This window comes from Prorops nasuta, unplaced genomic scaffold (genome assembly GCF_024137725.1).
Source record: "Prorops nasuta isolate Cenicafe-Biocafe unplaced genomic scaffold, Cenicafe_Pnas_1.2 PNAS00024, whole genome shotgun sequence".
Taxonomy (NCBI): domain Eukaryota; kingdom Metazoa; phylum Arthropoda; class Insecta; order Hymenoptera; family Bethylidae; genus Prorops; species Prorops nasuta.
This window is the reverse complement of record NW_027116821.1, coordinates 3,461,997-3,482,796: the sequence shown is the minus strand read 5'-3', so window position 1 is coordinate 3,482,796 and position 20,800 is coordinate 3,461,997. Positions and strand designations below refer to the sequence as shown.

The following is a 20,800-nucleotide window of genomic DNA, read 5'->3' as shown; positions in this document are numbered from 1 at the left end:
TCGAGAGTTTTGCCTTCGTCGACTCGTCGCACCGCCAAATATTACCCGTCCAAAGTTACGCGCTGAGACACGGGATTCGTCGATCAAGTTCGATAATCAACATCGTAATAACTGTGTCTCTGGCTGTTCAAATCGAGTCTCCGATATATCAATTCCTCCTTCTTTTTCTGAATTATGATGATCCTTGAGATTTCCATATGATTGACAATCCATGAAGAAGGGAAGAAAAGGGGGAAAAGGTAAGATTTCCGTTGTTTCCAAAGAGAGCTGCGAGTGTCTTTGGCCGTTCTTTACGACTTCCCTCGCCTCGCGTAAAAGGATCGTATCCTTGATAGCATCGTTGCGGCCACGCGCGAGTGCGCATACCTGTACTTTTCCAGGGAAAGGTGGAGTCCCACGATAAATCATAAATAGCTGGTGTGTCCCGGGCGAGCGCGCCCGGCTCCTGCGAACTCCACCGAGCGACCAATTGGCGATCGGTCGATTAGTTTGGGGGAATCCGCGCGCGACAATACATTTTCGAGGAGGAAAGCATGGAGAGGCGATACGCTAACGAGCCTCGAGTAATTAACGCGCGTATATATAGTCATGCTGTGATTTTTGCGCATTGCTTTAGCGCGAAGCTGATGGCGATGTCGGTTGCTATTTTTAGCGAGCGCGTCACCTCGACCGGTGTGTCCCCCGGCACGCTCACCAACGCCCAACTCTATACTCCATTGGACACTTCCTAGTTTCGACGAATCCTTATCTTCCGATCCTCGTCCACCGGCCGTCACCAATTTCAACAGATCTCTCCACGGACCACGCAAGCGTCAAACTTCTTTTGGGATTTCAACCTTCGGACGTTACACGCGAGTACAGGGTGTTTCCATGGCCTGTGTCAAAAATTTAAGCCTCCACGTTTGGAAGAACTTTGCTAAATAGGCATAGGGTTTTAATCCTCTGTATAGTTGAATGTGAAGCTACCGGTTGAATTTTGTCAATCTTTAATTCATTGAGAAAAAGTATTGAAATTTATTCTTTAGACTGGGGTAAATATGATTAAACTTGCTATGTAAAATAGGATAGTGCAGAGACGATTGTATTATATGTTTATATGTACATACCGTTGTGACATCACTGTGTGTTTTCTTAACCCCTAAACAGGGCACTCCTCCTTAAAAATGGCATAAAAAAAATATTGGCTGTTTGGTACCCAGATTTGTTACAATTTCTACATGGTATATGTATGGGAGACCTATTTGTTGGACATTGAATCCCTTTATGACTGAGCTAAGGACAATGTACAATTGTATCCCAGAGGTTAAATATCTATGGCACTTTTAATCTGATACAAAATGACTAGTATATACAAATTTTACTGGGTACCATACACCTAAACTGCACATATTAAGAGTTCATTTTATTTAGTTTGCTATTATTTATATCATTTTCAAATTTGTATTTCAGCAATGCATAATTTCATATAAAAAATTATATTTTATCAATAGTCATGTGGAATTATTATTATTACTCTAGACAACAAAATAAGATAGATATATATATATATATATATATTTGATAGGTTTCTAAATATTATTGCATCTTTTAAAAAAACGTTTAATCAAAAAAAATATAATTTCTCTAATACTTCTGTCCTCTACCTTAAACAGAAGCTAATACACATTGCTCTTTACAAATTACCTTGGATTGACTTTTAGCTGAAATGCTGGGATCTCTTTTAGCCCAAAAGTATCAATTTGCTTTGTTCATCTTAATAATGTGAACTGTTACTTAATATACAGAAATAAACATTTAAATTTTATGGTTTTCCCTTTTTCTTCAAATGTACAATTATTAGGATCTATATAAACAAAATTTTTATTCCTTAATATGAATAAGTGAAAAAACTATTCATTTTGTGATGGAAATTCTCCTCTTAGCATTTCTATATACTTTGACATTTTATCTATACTTAAAATGTATTATTACTGAAAGTGTAGCCAAGTAAAATGGTAAAGCAATAAAAATGATATAGAAATAATATTAAATTAACATGACAAATGATCTCTTTATAGGAATAATTTTACTAGAGATATGTTATTCTGATGAAATATTTTAACTAAGGGTTAAAACAAATTACTATTCATTAACAAATAAATTATCCAAAAATAGATTAAAAATTAATTACCACATTGGAGTAGTCATTACTCATTTTTGAATATTCAGAAATTGATAGAAAATAAATAATTTCTTGTAATACTGTCTATACTATTCATGAAAAAATTATTTATGAAACACAAGAATATTAAATGTTCTTCGTAGGGACCAAAGGAAAAATTACAAATTTTCAGTGTATTATAAACAATAGGCTATTTAGACAAAAGTAAACAGAAAAAAGAGAATCTTTGGTATTATTACAGAACGAGTATTTTAATCTTTAATAGCTTGTAATCCTCTTTATCAAGTCTTCATTTATTATTACTAAATGATTGTTAACATTTTTTATACCTCTTTTAGTTATTCATCAAACTTGACCAGATTTACTGAAGTTTTTGTTGTATATTAATCTTCATTGTTAAATTGATGATAATTGAATTGCTCAATTTGCATTTAGGATAGCAACAATCCTTAAGTAAAAATTTATAATATAAAAAATTTACCTCAAGTCATAGCTTTTTTTCTTTAAAAGAAATATTACTTATATCCAACGGCTGAATAGCACCTATCCATCTAAGTAAATAATGATAAATATCGTAGCTGCATCTAGGATTGTACCACTGTGTTAAATGACTCTCCATGCACCTTCTTAGTAAATATGTACAGCAATTTTTACTTTGAATGCGAAAACTACAGACTTAGCAGGTTAACCTGAAAATATAAAATGCTTATTTCAACTAGAAGAGATTTATGAACAAAAAGAAATTCAAAAAACTTGATTTCTCATAAAAATACTTTCATAAATGTTTATACATAATAATATATGAGATATAAAAGGAGAGTTGGTTGGTCACCTTTGTCGATTATGTTGAAAATAATTTTTAATAATAAATTTGATCAATTCTGAATGTATTATTTAAGATTGATTATATTTAAATATAAAAGTAGGGCATTAATAAAATTGGTTACCTCTCATTTTGTCGCTTCATCATATATATTCCTTAAAAACGGCCCGACATGCGTTCGTTTCACAAAGCTCATGGAGTTCACGAGATATAGTTTTTCAATCTGTATTTTTGAACTAATGGTTAATGTTCGATCTTCCAGCACACAGCTTTTTCACAATTATTAACTTACGCTCTTTGCACCGTTGTTCACACCCACATTACGAGTTACTCCGGAATTCATTATATCGATGTATTAAAACAGCCCTTTTGAATACTTTGGATTCCAAAAACTTGTCGAAAACCGTTTATGGGGTAAAATAAATGAATTTCGTGTTCAGGATCGAAGACTGAAAAGTAGTGTAGAGTCGAGAAACTTCGGAGACAAGTGAATTCGAGTACAGTTGCGCGCACGCGCGTTTTGTCTTGTGTGAATTTGAAAATAATCTGATAAATAATCTCTAAATTACTCACAAATAATCGCCACCTCGATAACAAATTTATTCACGATACTCAGTACAAAGTTGAGCAACTTGATTTTGAAACTTATATGATCTTTCTTTCTTTTTTCCTTGTACTGCTGGTCACTGCTGCACTAAACCAATTAACGGTTGCATTTATGGGGACGCTATTGTTAGTAATATTTGGCGCCACTTTGCCGCATAAAAAACTGCGTGGAATGTGTGCGCAGTAGCACCGTTAGCGACATCCGCGACGCCGTAACGCCCCCCCTAACGCGCCAAAAAATTACACTGCTCGCGACGTCGTAACGCTCGGTAACGCGCCAAAAAGTTAAATTGAGAAAACGTATTTGTCTCTCTTGTGTTAATTAATTGTATTAGTTCGGTAGATAATTAACTTAATAAAGACTCACACTGTAATTGAAAAGGAGAAAGGAAAAGGATTTAACGATAATCTGATGGATTATTTATTCGATTATATTGAACTTTACGCAAGTACGAAGACGTGACAACCGCGCGAAGGAGTTTACGATTATTCCCGATCATACACGAAATTCATTCGTTTTACCGCGCCAACGGATTTCGAATTCTTGGAATCGGAAGCGTTCCTGTTCAGACAAGCCTGGAGAATGCAGAGAGCAGGTAAGGTTTTTCTATTAAATATAATGGTTTTTATTATCCATTCAGAGCACAATTGTGAACAATATGTTTCGAAAAAACTGTTGCACGATAATATAACACTGAAAGTAACTTAAGATTTAACTACGCAAAAGGTATAGCAGCCATGGCGTGGAAGCTTACGTATGCCTGGGATGATACAACGCGTCTGTTGGATAATTCGCCAAAAATCTGATCTATTGATAAAATAAAAGGTATTTATTCTAGCCAATACACTAATTTCATTGGAATTTTTCATCAGTTTCAAATAATAGGTTCAAAATTAACCAATTTTATTTCTAATAACGTTTATCATCATAAGTAGCACCCGACCCTTTGGATATCTCTATGACTATTAAAAAATGCTTAAAAGTGCTTTTTTTTTTACTAATCAAGTCTTTTTTTCATTTCCTTTTATTACCAATAAATCTTTTTGTAGATTATAACTGGACTGTGTGTGGATCTGTATGCTAATGTAGAGCTTTACAAAAATTTTTATCGCTCTGAGATAAAAGAAAAAATTTCATTATACCCAAATTTTAATAATGCTGTATCACTTTGTGGAAAATAGGTAAATGTTTTATATTAATCAAGCTAATATTAATAAAACTAAATTTAGAAATTTTTTATTTCCATATCAAGTCAGTCTGATTACAAGCATTCAATCTTTTTCAGAAATTGATATAAAATTAGTCATTTTCACTTTCCAAGTAAAGCCTGCTACATATTTTAATCCAGTCTGAGATCAAGAGATACAATTGTCCCACGATGGCAAGGTTCATAAAAGATAGACGCAACATTGGAAATACAGTAATACAATCCGTGACACAGGAAATGTTAATTTTTATTGGTGATTGGATCGATCATTTCTACTTCATTATGGGTTATAAATACTTACACGTTTAAGAAAGGAAGCTGACTCGAGGTAAGTCTTTAACATTATAAATTTTTACTTCAGGAGGGTCGCTATATCTAGTAAAAACTTAGCACTCTAACTATTATCTTTTTAATGATGAGAATTAATATACGAAAGAAAAATTGACAAACTTCTTCATGTTTAATGAATAACTAAAACAGGTATAGAAAATGTTAATATTCATTTAGTAATAAAAAATGAAAACTTATAAAAATTATTAGAAGCTAATAAAAATGAAAGCACCTATTTTTACATGATAAGCAAGATTCTATTTTCTGTTACTTTTGTCTAAGTAGTACATTGTTTACAAGTTTATAAAAATTTGCAATTTTTACATTTGCCTTTATGAAGACTGTTTAAAGTTTTTGTTTCATCTATAAATTTTTCACAAGCAATAATGTAGATAGCATTTTAATACATTGAATTTTCTTCTTATGTTATTTCTTGAAACACAATATCTAATGCAGCTTTTAATAATTTATAAATATTTTAAATTAAGTAGTGACCCTCCTTCGCAATATTGGTTTATCTATTTCTGGATGATTTATTTTAACCCTTAGTTGGTATACTTCATCGGAGTGATACATTTAGTACAATTTTTCTTACAAAAGAATCATTTATTATATTGATTTAATATTATTTATATATCATTGTTATTGCTTTACCCATTTTGCTTAGTTGCTTTCAGTAAAAATAAATTTTATCTATGAAAAGAGATTAAAAGTTTGGACAAGTATATAAAAGCAGAGTCTCTATTATAAACTTTGAGTTTTTTAATTGTTCATATTAAGAATGAGAAATTTGGCTGTATATCCCAATGTCTGTGTATTTTAAGTAAAAGACTATTATTCTAATTAAACAGTTTAAGGTGTAAAGATTTAAATTCATATTTTATGGGTAAAACATATGCTACAGTGCCAACTAAAGGTTAATCACTTAATTTGTAACGAGTAATGTGTATTAGCTTCTTGAAGATAGAGCATGGGTGTTACGAATATGACCCTTTTCTTTGACACAAACGTTTTTAAAATAATTGCGACAGTATTTAAATATTAAATTAAATAAATTTAACCCTTAATGAAGGAAATACATGTAAAATATTTTTTTTTTCACAGGATTTATTTTCTCAATAATTATTGCACATAAATTTGCAATTTTTTACAATTATTGTCATTTATAATAATTACAAAGTATTTTTGTTTTTTTTTTTTTATTATAGATTTATTACATCTAGATTAATGTGGATTAAAAATAAATAGTAAAAAAATTCAGGGTGCAGTGTAGAAGCAGGTAGAATCATCTGCAACAGAAAAATAAGAAATATTGATTAATTCATGCAAATAAACTTTGCAGAAAAGTTAAAAATTGTAGAGTTCTGAGATTTACAAAGAACAAAGTACGTTTTCAAAAAGTAAGATCGTGTTCTTTTGATAAATTATAGTTAATAACTTTTTAAAGTATTAAAAAAAATAAGTTGTATAACTTTTTGGAATGGCTATTTAGTTGAAGAACATTATCTTAAAATTGAAGCGAAATCTTTTTAGTATTTTTGTGAGTTATTATGCATCGTGCGGAAAATTTAGCATTTCGAGAAAAATGCGTCTAAAGTTTTGAGTGTCGCGCTGTGATTGAACGCGCTTGTTATGTTTATGGACTGTATAACTTGAAAAGGGTTTCGAATGCTGCTGTAACATTTTGATAGCATAATTTTAACGTGTTATACTATTATTTAAGAGGATGAAAAAGTGGACTGCTTTTTATTTACATGTGTTTCCTCCAGTAAACGGCAGAAAGTCTTAAAAACGTGGACACGAACAAATTACATTGACCGACAAAGGCAAAGGATATTTTTTTTACAACTTTGACTCGAATATCCCAAAAATATGACCAGATGGTGCAACTTTTTTTTAGAAATTCTCTGTCGACCAGTGATATTGATCAACTTATTGCTAATTATATCGCATTCATATTTAAATAAATCAGTTTAAATGCCTAGCATATATTGCCGATTTCTCAAGGTACTTTGCCAAGATTAATAAAAATGATTTAAATTTCATGTTTTCTCGACCTTATAATCCTGACTAGTACCTTGAACATTTTAGAATTTCATCTAATTTTACACCGTCTTATAGTCGAGTATTAAAAAAGAGTTTTCTGCCGTTAAGGGTTAAATTACATTTATGTCATTATGTTGTGCCATAGATAATAATAATGATTTAATATATAGATGCTGATAAAATTGTATCTTATATATAAAATTGCGCTTATTTTCAAACAAAAAAAGTAAAATGAGGTAGGAACACTCATTCAAATGAAATTCACAGACAAAACTGTATTTTGACGGTAAGTGTATACTTAATATATATACAAACGTATTTTTACCATATAAGCGCCGTTCGCGAAATAGAGCGCTGGTAAAGTACAAGTGTATATGTTTTCGAAAAGCACAGCAAGAAGAGCTTGTCAACAGCTTTGTCTATCGTTAAATTTTTCACTATGCATTTCGTGTACGTATATATAAATCATAACACATTCTCACTTTTCTCTTTTTATATTTCACTCACGAAACCTATACGGTAAATTTGATCGTTCCCCGATTGTAAAATATTTTTCAAGCCTATTTATCTAGATGAATTATATATAGATTTATATGGGTTAACCGTGTATGTGTGTGTATATATATATATATATATATATATAGCTTTGTAAAAAATAACCATTCTTATAGTTTAATTAAACGGTGCATCCTGCATGCATTTAACAAATTTATGTCTCGGCGTGTTCCACCGATGGATATTACGTTTAATTTTGAGAATACCTAACTGAATATAAAAACAATTGCCCCAAATGAACTTTGCTATGTACAACATTTATTATACATACATAGATTGCAGTAGATGGAGCGATGTGCGCTTCAAGGATGCAGAGATCGGGATAAGTTTTGCGCAATATAGTGATAGCGATATGATGTATATTTGATGTTCGTCAATGGCAAGGCGATCCTTGCTCCTGCTATACGAGAGTTGTCGCGAGTGGACAAGTGTCTGTTCTCTCTCTCTCTCTCTCTCTCTCTCTCTCTCTCTCTCTCTCTCTCTCGTGGACTATCTGTCAAGACACGAAGGTAAATCTACGAGCCGAGTGTCTCTGCCTTGCTCGGTTATAGACGGACAGCGGGTCCTTTCAGAAGCAGCAATGTTTATCGACGCCATGTTTACTCGTCCGTGCGACCGAGGATTTGTTTAATTTGTTAAGTGTTAATTTTATATAATTTTTTGCGCAAACATAGTGCAATCGCGAGCTGGCCCGAGCGGCCCGGAGCAGTCTAAATAGCTGTGCAAACACCGGGAGCAGACTGCACCTTATTGGTCGCTCGCTTGGAACCGCGCAATTCCCTCTCTCTCTCTCTCTCTCTCTCTCTCTCTCTCTCTCTCTCTCTCTCTCTCTCTCTCTCTCTCTCTCTCTGACACGTATCATCAGAGTCTATTCCCTTTCGACCGCGCGAGCACAGCGTTCTTTCCTACGCTCGACTGTTGACCAAGTGTGCCTGTGGGGGGGGGGGGGGGGGGGGGGGAGGGAGGGAGGGAGGGAGACGCCCGAAATAGCGAAAAACACTGTAAAGCTCGTAGCAATAAACGTGTCCCTGCGTAGGAAAGGACTTGTTAGCGAATAGCATCGATCAGTCGTAAAGTTGGAAGTTTCATTTAGGAGGCATGGCGAGTCGATAGTACATTTAGCGAATTTCCGTGACTCCGTCGTCGTTGTAACGGTACCGATCGGGGACGCCGCGCGGGGAGACGGGACGAGACGAGATTTCTTTCGAGATTCCACCACGGCCGTGAGTATATATCGTAGGAAAGATCGACGGCCAGTCCGAGTAAGTTATAAATCCGCTTTTGACCGTATTTCAAGGTATAGGATTGCTCCTCGAGATATCTGGCCGGCTCGCGGCTTCTCGCACACGTTGCGTTTTTTGACCAGACTACCGTATACCTATATATATATGTGTGTGTGTGCAGCAGCGTCCTTTCCACTCTGCAAGCGTTATCTCGGCGGAGCGTTTCACGCCTTGTCGCTCGCGAGAACGATCACGTCCAGCCATCCAGCCTCTACTCAGTCAAAACGTGCATATCGAGTCGAGTCCAAGTTTTAGACGAACCGGACCAGCACCCATTTTGCCCAGGACGATCGATTACAAGACCCAATGAAAATTATCCGTTATTCGCTCCACATGCCTCGTGCCTCGCCTCGCTCTTTCCTCTATATACATATATGTATATACCTGCCCAAAGCCATTAGCGTCAAAAAATCAATCAAATATTTCCGAGAAATCTACAAGAGCCAATAATGTGACAAATTTATGCTACTATCGCCAATCAGCCGTACAATTTATCCCCGCTGTATCCAACTTTTATTTCCTATATATAAATATATATTAATTAATCGATACACGCGAGGAAGAAAATTCAACCCGTCGATATGATATACATACATATAGTGGCGCAGCATTTTCTTTGTAGAAATGTGACCGGACGGAAAATCGAATCAGCCAGGTGGTTTTATTCCATTAAAATCCAGTGCAGGCGCGCACAGCAGTATATATAGAGAGGTTTCCACATTAAAAGGCAAAATTCCCTAACAACTCTTTCCCTTCGATTTTTATCAACGGACGTTCTTAAACAATTTCAGTCGTAGCCAGGGTGGCGCGGGCGTGGCTGCGGGCACACCGCTTATTAAAAGCAGCCGCTCCGTGCTATTTCAATTAAAATTTTGGACGATTCCACGTCCGGTGATTGTTACAGCGGCTCGGTGAACGGAAATAGAGAAGCGTCCCTCCAAAGCTATGTGTGTGGAGCGTGCATGGACGCTCGCGATCGTAAAACCTTATGAAATTTCGACCGTGGAAACACACACACACACACACACCTGTGCTTTCATTCAGTATTCGTCGTAAAGATATTCGCAAAGAAAAATTCAGCGTGCGGATGAGAATTACGAGGTGGATTATTCCCGAGCGTCCAGCGAGCTTTATTCGTCATAGCGCAGGCGATATATATTGGACAAATTTGGAGTGGCGAGAACCATGCACCGACTGCCGTGTCGTTCCTCCTCTCCTATACATTGCAGGATGCGCGCGTGTGTACCGCAGCTATGGAATTTTATACGTCGAGAACGCCCACGCGACGCAATACGCGCGAGCCGGTTAGTTTGGTGGATAACGGCTCGTGTAGATTTCTTGCTTGGTGAAAGAAGCCTCGGACACTCTCTGGCACACCGGCTGGTGTTAATCCGTTGGAATTCGTCGCGCCGATACTCTTCGTGTCGCCACGCCACGAGCTTGAGGAAATAACCCATCGTCCATTCGATAATTTCCTCCACTTTCTCATCTACATTCTCCAACTTTGTAACAAGCAGCCTTTTCTTTCCTCTTGGAGTCGTGCGACCTCGCGCGATACTATAGCCATCTTTGCCTAATACACTCTAAACGCAGACAGCGCGAGTAAATTCATAATTTTTAATAGCCCGATGCTTATCGCGCGATGCCTCTGGACAATTTAAAGAAACAAGAGTCGCATGGAGCAATCCCACGGGCTCTCTTCTCCCAATACTTTTTTCCCATTCCATAAAAACCGGTTTGTAGGAATAGAGAGAGAGAGAGAGGGAGGGAGAAATTGAAATAAAATAATGCCAGGAATAGTGTCATCATTAAGCACTTGCCTCGTTAATAATACGATTGTTATCTGGGAGGAGGAGGAGGAGGAGGAGGAGGGGGGGGGGGGGGAATGAGTAACGAAACGCTTGAAATAATCTCTTGGCTTGTCTAGATGGTAATAATAGAAGCGGCATTGAAGAAATCGTTTTATGAAAGCAACCGGTTGTATAGGTTATACTACCGGGTGTAAAACTTATATGATTCAATTACGTTTCGTGAATAGGGCTAGCAAGGAGCTACCGTTTGCTTTAATGTCCGCTTTACACACGCATTAGATTAATTTACTCGAAGAATTATGTAAAGTCGTTGCTCGCGGCCCGATTGGCCACCTATGCCGCCATCCACTGACAAATTTCTTCTCGATGTTTCTATCGATGCATGTGACTGGGGAAAAATTCGAGCTAACGGATCTGTGTATTTTCGACCTCCGGGCAATTCGCCACGTTGCAACGTGGACGCATTCACGCATCTCTTCAGGTATATCCAACGCGCGCACAGCACTCTATGCTCATCGTCGATCCTTCGTTTTGTACCAATAATAAGCGTTATTGATCGATAAGCTTATTTCTGTGTTGACAAATGTACGAGTTTAATAATAATTACATTCACAGTTATATATATTTATATCCGAGCAGCCTAGCTCTCGTAAAAATAAGCGATAACCACGAGTATTAGTCGAAGAAACGAAATAATCTTGAAAACTCTGGGTCTTAATGAGGGAATTATGGTAATTCCATGGAAAGCAACAAAATCACCGGTTGTATTGTACGCTAGATTACGTATTATTGAAAAATTAGTGCGCGTGGGGAAAAGCAGTACAAGACTTTGAAAAATAGAGAAATGACCAATGCGGGTTGACAAGTTTTTTGCTGGCACGAGAGGAATCGCGAGGAAAAGTAATGAATCACTATGAGAAAATGCTGATTGATCGAATGGTGGACGAAAGGGGGTGGTCCGCGCTCGCTGTGGGAGGGGGGAGGGGGGGGGGGTGGGGGGATCATACAGGGATGAGAGAGAAGACGAAGAAGACGTTACGATGGTCACGCGTGGTACTGGAAGGGCAAGTGGGAATAAGAAGGAGGATAAGAAATTGGTGCACACACGAGTGTTGTGGTGTGTGTCGGTGGAATGCGCAGCACGTGCATACGCACACACGAATGGTGCATACGCGGCATACATTAGCATAGCTTTGCCGGCACGGGCTGCTTCATAGGCGGTTAGTTGGCACGCGACCGTGAGAGTTCGGGGGACTTTGCCGGGGTAGGGATTTGGAGCACGCAAACTTTTTTTTAGCTGGATAGGAGGAGGTTATACTCTCTCTCGCGCGCGCGACAATCTGCGCGCGTGCTGGAGCCGACGACAACGACGACGACGACGCGCTATGCAAGGGCATGCACCACCATGGTGTATATATATATATATAGAGCCGCGCCGCGACGCTTTAAGAGATCCTCTCTCTCTCTCTCGCGAGCGGAGCGTTGCCTCTTATAATGTTATGCAGAATTCCCTGCTGCTGTACGTACCACGTGGATCAGCTGGTGGTTGCCCAAGGAGGGGGGCACCCGATGAAACCGAAAGTCGTAAAGGGCTCCTCTCCTCGGCAAGTTCCAACTGCGGAACTACCGCTATAGAATCGTCGCAGCTCGTAAACATTTTTATATCTCGTCGATAAGCTGACGCATTATTACCGAAGTTGCACTTTCCCCGAACTTTAGTCTCTTACTCGGAGAGAGCGAATCGCGTGATTTGCCTTTTCTCTCTCTCTCTCTCTCTCTCTCCCTCTCTTTTTTTTCATGTTTAAAGCGCGACAAATATGTGGCTAATTAAAATATTTTCTTGGTTGCGCCATTTCAGACGGAGGAAATGATTAATTAACGCGCACCGTGCGTGATGTTTATTATTCAAATATGCCCGGCACGAACAATGCAGTTTTTTTCTGTTTGTTTGGCCATTTCGCGAGGTGCTGCTGCTGCGCCAGGAAAGACGGGGGGGGGGGGGGGGAGCGTCTGCCGTAACGGCTCCAAAGGTTTTAATGGTATGCGGGATCGGTTGCCCCGTAAATGAAGAGCGGGCTAGAAAAGCTGCACGCGGGGATGAGGAAGAGAGAAAGGATCGAGCACACGCGAGAACGTAAGGTCTGGTCTGGTCTGGTCTGGCCAGGTCTGGCCTGGCCTGGCCTGCTCTACGCTCTACTCTTTCGTGTATAGGAAGCCGTTAGCCCACTTGTTCCTCGTATACTAATGAGGATGAAAATGAGATGACTGCGTTTATTTTAATTTCATCAGGTGCAAAGGACGTCCGGAACGTGGACTCCACCTGCGTAGGCCTGCGAGCATCAGCACACTCCGCTCCCACTTTTTTCCCCAACTACCACCGCGATCCCATTTTCAACCTCGTCTCGCAATAATGTCCTAAAATTCGTTCAATTTTCTTCGATTATTTCTCAAAAATACCATTCCACAACTTTGCTACGTTTGCTCGGGCATTTTTCATTACGACTTACGTCCGCGCAACAGTTCCGTAAACGTTATTCGCCGTTCCTTGTGCGTGCATACGAGATGAATCCACGTCGTTTTTATCGCGGTTGATCGAAAAGGTTGGAAAAGCAACGGATTCGGTTGCAACGTTCTCGAAGGAATTATTACCGATCGACGAGCGAGTAACGACGTTCGACCGACGCACGGAAACGCGAGGTAGAGTGACGTTGATGGGAGGAAAAAAGCCGGGAGGAGGGAGGGGGAAGGAGATGAAAAACGGTTGAGAAAAAAAAAGGAATAGGAAAAAAAAAACAGTCTTATAGAGCTCGATGGCACGACGGCGGTTGCTTCTTTGCTTAACAATGGGTCATGGATGATCTCCGTAGTGTCTCCTACCCCCACCATTGGGGAAATTTACTCTCTTCCGGATTGGTCCGTTCCATTTGCTTACAAACGAAATCGACATGAGAATAAATTCTTTGCATATGAGATGCTTGGCGAGCTGCGAAACGACGACGACGAAGAGGAGAATCGAGAGAGTGAGCGAGAGAGAGAGAGAGAGAGAGAAGGTGGAAGGGTTTTTTCACATCCTCGGGTTTCGACGAGGCGTTCCGATGCGCGTTTCGCGTCTATCTATCCATCCGAGGGGTGTGATCGGTCGTTCATCCCCTCCCCTATATACGGTCTCGGCGTCGACGTCCGCAGGACGTACGCGGGGGTCACACTCACAATGGTTTGCATACACTTTCCCATAGGGATGACACCGGCGCGGCTGGCTACCTGGACCTTTAAACGCGCAACTCGAAAAAAAGGAGGCATAATCGTATGGAGATCTATGCAAAATCGCACTTACCTGAGGAAGGATATATCCGTCGAAAGGGGTCACCCTTCCGACGCGCTCATTGTTCCAGATCGGAAGGAGGAAGGGTTGTGCGTCGCGCGCTCCTAACCAATCCCCCCCCCCCCCCCTTCTACCACCACCACCACCCTTGCCGACCAACCCTATCGCCACTGATGCATGGAAATTATGCAACGACCGGTCGGAGGAACGAGGGAGAGAAAAACGTATCCACCGGCCGAGCGCGCGCGGCCGCCGCGCAACCAGGTATATTCAAATGGCCATATTACCTGGGCTCTTCCTATTCAAACACCCGAGTGGAACCCGTAACCCCACCGATCATCCGAGATTTATAATAAAAGCACCACGGTGTGCCACCAGCGAAGACTGTGGGAAAGATTCTCACGAGGCTCCGCAAGTTCTCCTCGCCCGACGATGCCGATGCTCTTGCTGCTTTGCCTATCAGCTATAGAGTTCCGATTGAAATATAGGGAAGGGGGGGGGGGGGGGTTAACCCGCGCTCTTTCTCTCACTCGGAGATCCCAAATCTTTTCCAACTTTCGTCGCGCCTTGGAATATTACTCTCTCTCTCTCTCTCTCACGACACTTTTACCGTTCGTACATTATCCTATAAGAGACCACCCGTTAACGGATTTCTCCGATCAGCTGACACAGGGTCGAGAGGAGTCGATCGCCAGATCGTTTGCATTTAAACGCGACGTCATCAATTTCCTCGAGATTTAAACGGTTCTTCCCAGCACACTCTCCGATCTATCGCTATACGGGCAAACGTTCACGGTTATATACCGTTGAAACTATTCGATAAACACGATTTCTGTAACAGATCCTATCGTCACGTCGCCGCACATCTGCCATTCTTCTCATTTATATATATATATTTGCCGAACCTTTCAGAGTGTCCCTCGCTATATTACGTAGCGAAAGCATTTCAAAGAGTAGGTATGCGTTTTCTCGAAGATACAATCGGATACATCTGGACCATCCTAGGTGGGTCAAGGTCGAGCCCCATGCTTGCCCAATCGGAAATTAATGCATCGCAGGTATTGGTCACCTAATGCCAGGCGTGATATGCAAATATCTCGAGGTCGTCTAGCGCCTCGACACGAGGAGTAGGAAGAGAGAGGCGCTATAGCTGTAGGTCGTTGTTTGGATCGCCCGCTCCTCTCTTCCTTCCTTCCTGCCTTTTGCCAATAGACCTATGCAACCTGCAAAAAAGGATAAAGCTCGCATAGACTTTACAATGCACGACACTTGTGCGTGTTTCACTCGGCAAGGTTTTTTCCTTTTTTTTTTTTCTTCATCCAGTTACTCTCTCGCTCCTGTTCCTCCGACGGATAAATAATTCATCGAGGTTGCATGCTTTATGATGATTATGCTAATCCCGGTGAACCTGTTAGCTAGGCTCGTGCGCTCGTGCGCTCGCGCGACTCCAGCACCGAGCTTCAATGGGGATAGTGCATATAGCCTGCACTCGCGCGACGAGTCTTTCAATGACGTCTAGCTCGCGTTATATGCCCACCTATACACGCACGATTTCTGATAATGGACGTACCTTCCGAGTTATTGGTGGGACGATCGGTTGGAAAAGCTGCGCGAGCGCGGTGGGCCGGGGCAGGTGTGTCGTTGACCGAGAGAGCCAGCTATTTTCGAAATGTGGGAACCTGCTGACCTACTCTCTCGTCTTTCCTTCTCGCCTTTGCTACACACCTCGCGTAGACCCTTTGCTTTACCCTGTCCTTGACACAATGACCTCGCACACGGCTTCTTCTTCGCTGGATCACCATTTTCCTACCTGAGTAGCACGCGATGTATCTTACAATTCATTCGGTTACTCTTAATCATAATCGCATCTTCCACTCTATGATTTTAAGGAAAATTATCTTTTTCTTAAAACCGATGAATTACTCGAACCTTTCTCCCAAAACTATCATTCGTATTTATCCGATCGTTGCGTGTTTTACGTTGATCGCTCGCGAGAGAGTCGTTATTCCAAACGAGATGGAAAACTATTTTCCTTCTGGAGAAATTCTTTCGCGCCATCCTCACACGTGGGAGTATTTTATATATATATATGTATGTATGTATGTATGTATGTACGCGTCGAAATGGATAGATGTTTGGTGAAAGACCCGGAAACACGCGCCGACGTTGATGTTGTCTCTTATCGAGTCCCGGTCAAGCCAGGCGTTATTAGCATTGCTTGTTATCCGGGACTATCTAATAAATAGTAGGAAAGGGCGTGCGTGCTTGTGTGCGTTTACGGTTAGACTACTCGGGACTCGGGGTCCCGTCCAGACGCTCGCGTGGCTTCCGTGCTCTCAGCTTCTTCTTCGTCCAACTAGTAGGCTGCAGCGCAGCATCGCTCCAAAATTGAAATACTCGAAAACATATATATATATATATATATATAGCACAGGCCTTTCTCTCGAGTTTAAAGAAGAATGTACAGCACGATGGGAGCTTGTAAATCGACAATGGTCAGGAGTGATTCCTTTTATTGGTAAGTGCGTTATAAAGATATCTGGTCCCCGAGTCAGTAATTTTCCATTATACGAGAATAGAGAGAGAGAGAGAGAATGAGGAGGAAATTGAATGTGTGTCTCTTGTGTGCGTAGCATATGGGGATCCACGAGAGATGTATATATAGCAAAATGTATTTCACGGTGTTACGTGTACCCTCGGTCTATCAAAGAAGATCGCTTCCTCCAGGTGCGAGTGACCTCTGGCACGACGAGTCTTCCAAGAGGTTTTTTTCAGCAACGTACAATACTTTGGCGGCTCATCGCTGACAGATATTCGATTCCTACTTTTCGGGGAGGTTTCGCGTAGTGTGCCAGGTTCCTGTCTCTCTGTTACTAGGGGGTATGGAAAGAGGGGGGGGGGGGGGAGCAGTTGTGCACGGTGCGACAGGTAGCGCAGGTAGCTGGTAGTGTTTGGTCCCCCCTCGTGAAGGTTTGCCAGAGAGAGAGAGAGAGAGAGAGAGAGAGGCGCGCACCCTGCAGTCTGCACGATATCCTCTCGCCGGCGTTGCTTCCTGCATGGCGGGGTGGGTCTCCTTGTCGCGGACGACGCCGTACGTCGCCAATGGTTGCGGCCCGAGTTAATGCGTTCCCTTTATTATGCAACGCAACTCGAGCCAGTCACAGTCCCGACCTCTCTCTCTCTCTCTCTCTCTCTCTCTCTCTCTCTCTCTCGCTCGGGCCGGAACCGTTTAGGGAAATTTTCTTCCACTGTTATTCAAACGAGGCTCCAACCGAAAAACCAAGCAAGCTCTCCTCCAACGGAGCCAACATATGCATATCGATCATTCTTCGATACACGTGAATGTGCCGTCCTCGTCGTCGTCGTTGTTGAAGAAGAAGAAGAGAGAATTACCGAGGGCGAGGTGGAGATCGAAGCTTGAATAGCCGCGACTCGTGTGCCTACTGCAGCAACGGTTTTTTTTCTTCCTAACCCGTACCGGACGCGCACATGCACCAACTGCGGAGCCACCGGTATAGAGACACTCCTCCGCGCTTGATCATTTTTCACGAAACACTTTGTCCGCGCGGCGAGTCACAGTTTTCCTCAGTAAACGATAGCGAATGAAGATGTTTTTACCTTCTTGCCTCCCTCTCGATGTTTCACTCGACACTCCACGCTTTTCCACTAACCATACAAATTCTCGTGCAAGATTGAGAGAATAAGAGAAAGGTTGGCTGATTATCCCAATTGACGATATCGCGATAGAAGTCGGGGCTGTCCGTGCGCCTCCTCGAGTCGGCAAAGAGAGAGAGAGAGAGAGTAGTCATTGTCTCGATCCGTCTAAATTCATTAGCCTCGGGCTTCCGCTGGCGTTAAACGAGCGCTATTCATAAGACGTTCGTTCCGTCGATCGCGTGCAAACACGTAAGAGATTGAGGGGAGCCTGCCAGCAGCAGCAGCAGCAGCTTGTTCACGAATCTTCCTAATAGAGAAACGTGCGTGCGTGTGTGTGTGTGTGTGTTGCTTCACCCCCCCCCCCCCCCCTCCTCTCGCGCGCGGCAAGACTCGCGTCGACAGAAATGTTCTCTCTGTACTCCGTGCGTTGTTTGTGTTTGAGAAGTAAATTACAATAATTGAATAGACCACTAATTCCCCCTTGGTGGCGCGTTCTCTCCCTCCCTCCCGGGCCAGCCGCACCAGCTCTCCGGCCTCGGAGAGAGCCGACACGTTGCATATATACTTGATACACGCCGGGGTCGACACGTAACAGCGTAGCTCGCTGGAGCCCGACGAAGGTTAACCCACCGAACCAACCAACCAGACCATCCAAACGCGTACCAGACACTCTGCTCTTGCTTGCTTGCGTTTCGTCCCCCCCCCCCCCCCCCCCCCCCTCGCCCTCTTTCTCAGTTTCTCCCGCGAAATAGGGAGCGCGCGTGGTGTACTCGATTAATTTCATTTGCCGGCCACCGGTGTGGCAGTGGCGGGTGGACCACCATGCCCCTTTTTATCTCGTTCTCTTTTTTCCTCCCCCCTCTTGCTTCCTTTTATTATACGGCACGCGCTATCTCGTATCGCCCGGCGCGCCACCGTCGCGCTACCGACCGAGGAACGCTGCGCGCCGTTAAATTAATGGTTGTTAATCCGCCATGGTATTACACGGAGTACCCGCTCAATTATATTTACGTTGCTAAACCTTTTCTCTTTTAATTCTCTCTTATTATTATTTTCCCCCCTTTCCCTTCACTCGTATTGAAACTTTATTAATTTAACCAACGAATCGTCCGACTTTCGCGCTCGAACAATTATCGCAATCGATATGGTAAGCATTTGTCTCATGATCCTTTCCGCACGTTTCTAAACGAATTCTTCGTCGTAACAATAAGAATCGTGGAAAATTATGCGCAACGGCAGGTGACGTTAATAGATACGAAAGAGATTGTTCCATCGACTGGCAATTTCATGGGGCGTATAGTAGTTTCAACTTGTTCTTATAGATACGTATATATATATATTGTACACGGTTCATAGTCGAGTCGTGGATGAAGATAAGGATAGCGAGCAAAGTAGAAAAGGAAGTGGAGAGAAGACGTGACAATGCAGTACGACGGAGAGAGAGAGAGAGAGAGAGAGAGAGACAAGTCGATGTGTTTGTAGCCGAGAGAAGTGTGGAAGATAAAGAAGCTAGGTTCGAGAGAGAGACGAAATAAAGGAAAGACGCGAGATGAGGCAGCAAAGGAGAGAGAGGGGGGGGGGGGACTGTGGTAGAAAAGACACGGAGGAGAGAGAGAGGTTGAGGTGAGCAAGCTCTCTCTACGCGCGATACTCAACACACAAAACCGACCCAACGGACGGACGCCATTACCCCGAAGATTCGTTCCAACTTCCAAGTATTCGTTATTTGTTTGCTCTCGGCTCGGCGCGGACACCGTCGCTCGACTATTTTAGCGTTCTTCGTCCTCCCCCCCCCCCCTCCCCCCTACCACTCTCTCCTAGAACCCGCAGGATCTTCGTCCCGGCTACCAGGAATTTTGGAATCTCCGAGGCTCCGCCGTCCAGGATCAGCCTCGAGATCAGCGGCTCGGAGTTTCGCGAATCAAGGTCAGGGTGACATTCCTAGATGGGATTTTTTCAGATCCCGCCTAGGATTAAATAAAGCTGTTTCATCGGTCGCAACCACGCTCTGCGAGAGTCTTCCATTAGTGGTTGGATAGAGATAGGAGGGGGATTAATTTTATGCATTGATACCTCGGATGAAAGAGAGTCGTATAGAGAGTCGAGTAATTGAAGCGCGTGTTTGCGGAGAGTCAAAGTAGCAAATAGAAATAGAATAAGAGAGGAATAAAAGCGTACTGTTGTGTGTGTGTGTGTGTGGATGGTTGAAGGCGAAAGAGCGACGAGGCACTAGACTGGACTCGGTCGTCGGAGTTGTACCGCGCTGACTGGCGATTATAAAGAATAATAAAAAAGGAAGGAGTCTGGAGTAAGCAAGAGAGAGAGAGAAGCTAAGCAGAGTATAGGCTTCGTCGTTGACTGCGTTTAAAAAACCAGTTGTGCCGGGCGAGTGGAGCGAGGGAGGAGAGGGAGCGCGTGGGCTGCACGGGTCCTACCTATATATATATATATATATATATACGCGGGACCGAGCGAGCATTCCTCCTCTGCCCCTCGCCCGCACCCCCGTGCCCTTCTCGCAACCCCCTTCGCACCGCCACGCTCGCTCGCACGCTCGCTCGCCCAAAGCGATTCTACGAATTTACAGACTTTTTTGCCACCCGCTCCAATGCAGCAAACGCACCTTTTTTTCAACCCAACCTCCAGCATGCTTTTTTTCAATCAACTACCTTCGCTCCAATGCCAACTCGATTCTTCCCCGATTGATCCCGTCTTTCCACGCGCACTCCTCGCCCAATGCCTGTATATCGCGATAATCGAACCTTGCGTCTCTCTCCATATAGGTGCATCGCGTCATTACTCGAGTACGTTGCACCCTCGCAAAGCTACGTGGAAATTTGTCAAAAATTGATAGATTATGCGCGTGGTGAAAAGCGATATAGGACTCTCGCGCAGACGGTCGAGAGTTTTCTGCCCCGCATTACCATTCGCGGAATAAAGTTTTCTGGTCAGGTGAGAAGGTCCGTGACGTCATCGTTGTCTGGAAGATTACGGTGCA

General features: G+C 42.2%; 1 protein-coding gene and 1 long non-coding RNA gene across 6 annotated transcripts in view; one reads left to right on the top strand and one right to left on the bottom strand.

The window, feature by feature from the left end:
- Positions 1-2,532: 2,532 nt before the first annotated feature.
- LOC136781886 (uncharacterized) lies at positions 2,533-3,418 on the bottom strand. The gene is made up of 3 exons (XR_010824023.1): positions 3,277-3,418; positions 3,109-3,207; positions 2,533-2,850 (listed from the first exon to the last, which is right to left on the bottom strand). It is a non-coding gene; the product is annotated as an uncharacterized lncRNA (long non-coding RNA).
- Positions 3,419-4,049: 631 nt separating this feature from the next.
- Positions 4,050-20,800, top strand: part of LOC136781699 (uncharacterized) — a 257,477-nt gene continuing 240,726 nt past the window's right edge. For all 5 annotated transcript variants that reach the window (XR_010823961.1, XR_010823960.1, XR_010823959.1 and 2 more), the window contains exons 1-4: positions 4,050-4,186; positions 4,318-4,416; positions 4,641-4,772; positions 4,877-5,126. The gene's annotated coding sequence lies outside the window, so the exon portion shown is untranslated. The remainder of the gene's footprint in view (positions 4,187-4,317; positions 4,417-4,640; positions 4,773-4,876; positions 5,127-20,800) is intronic.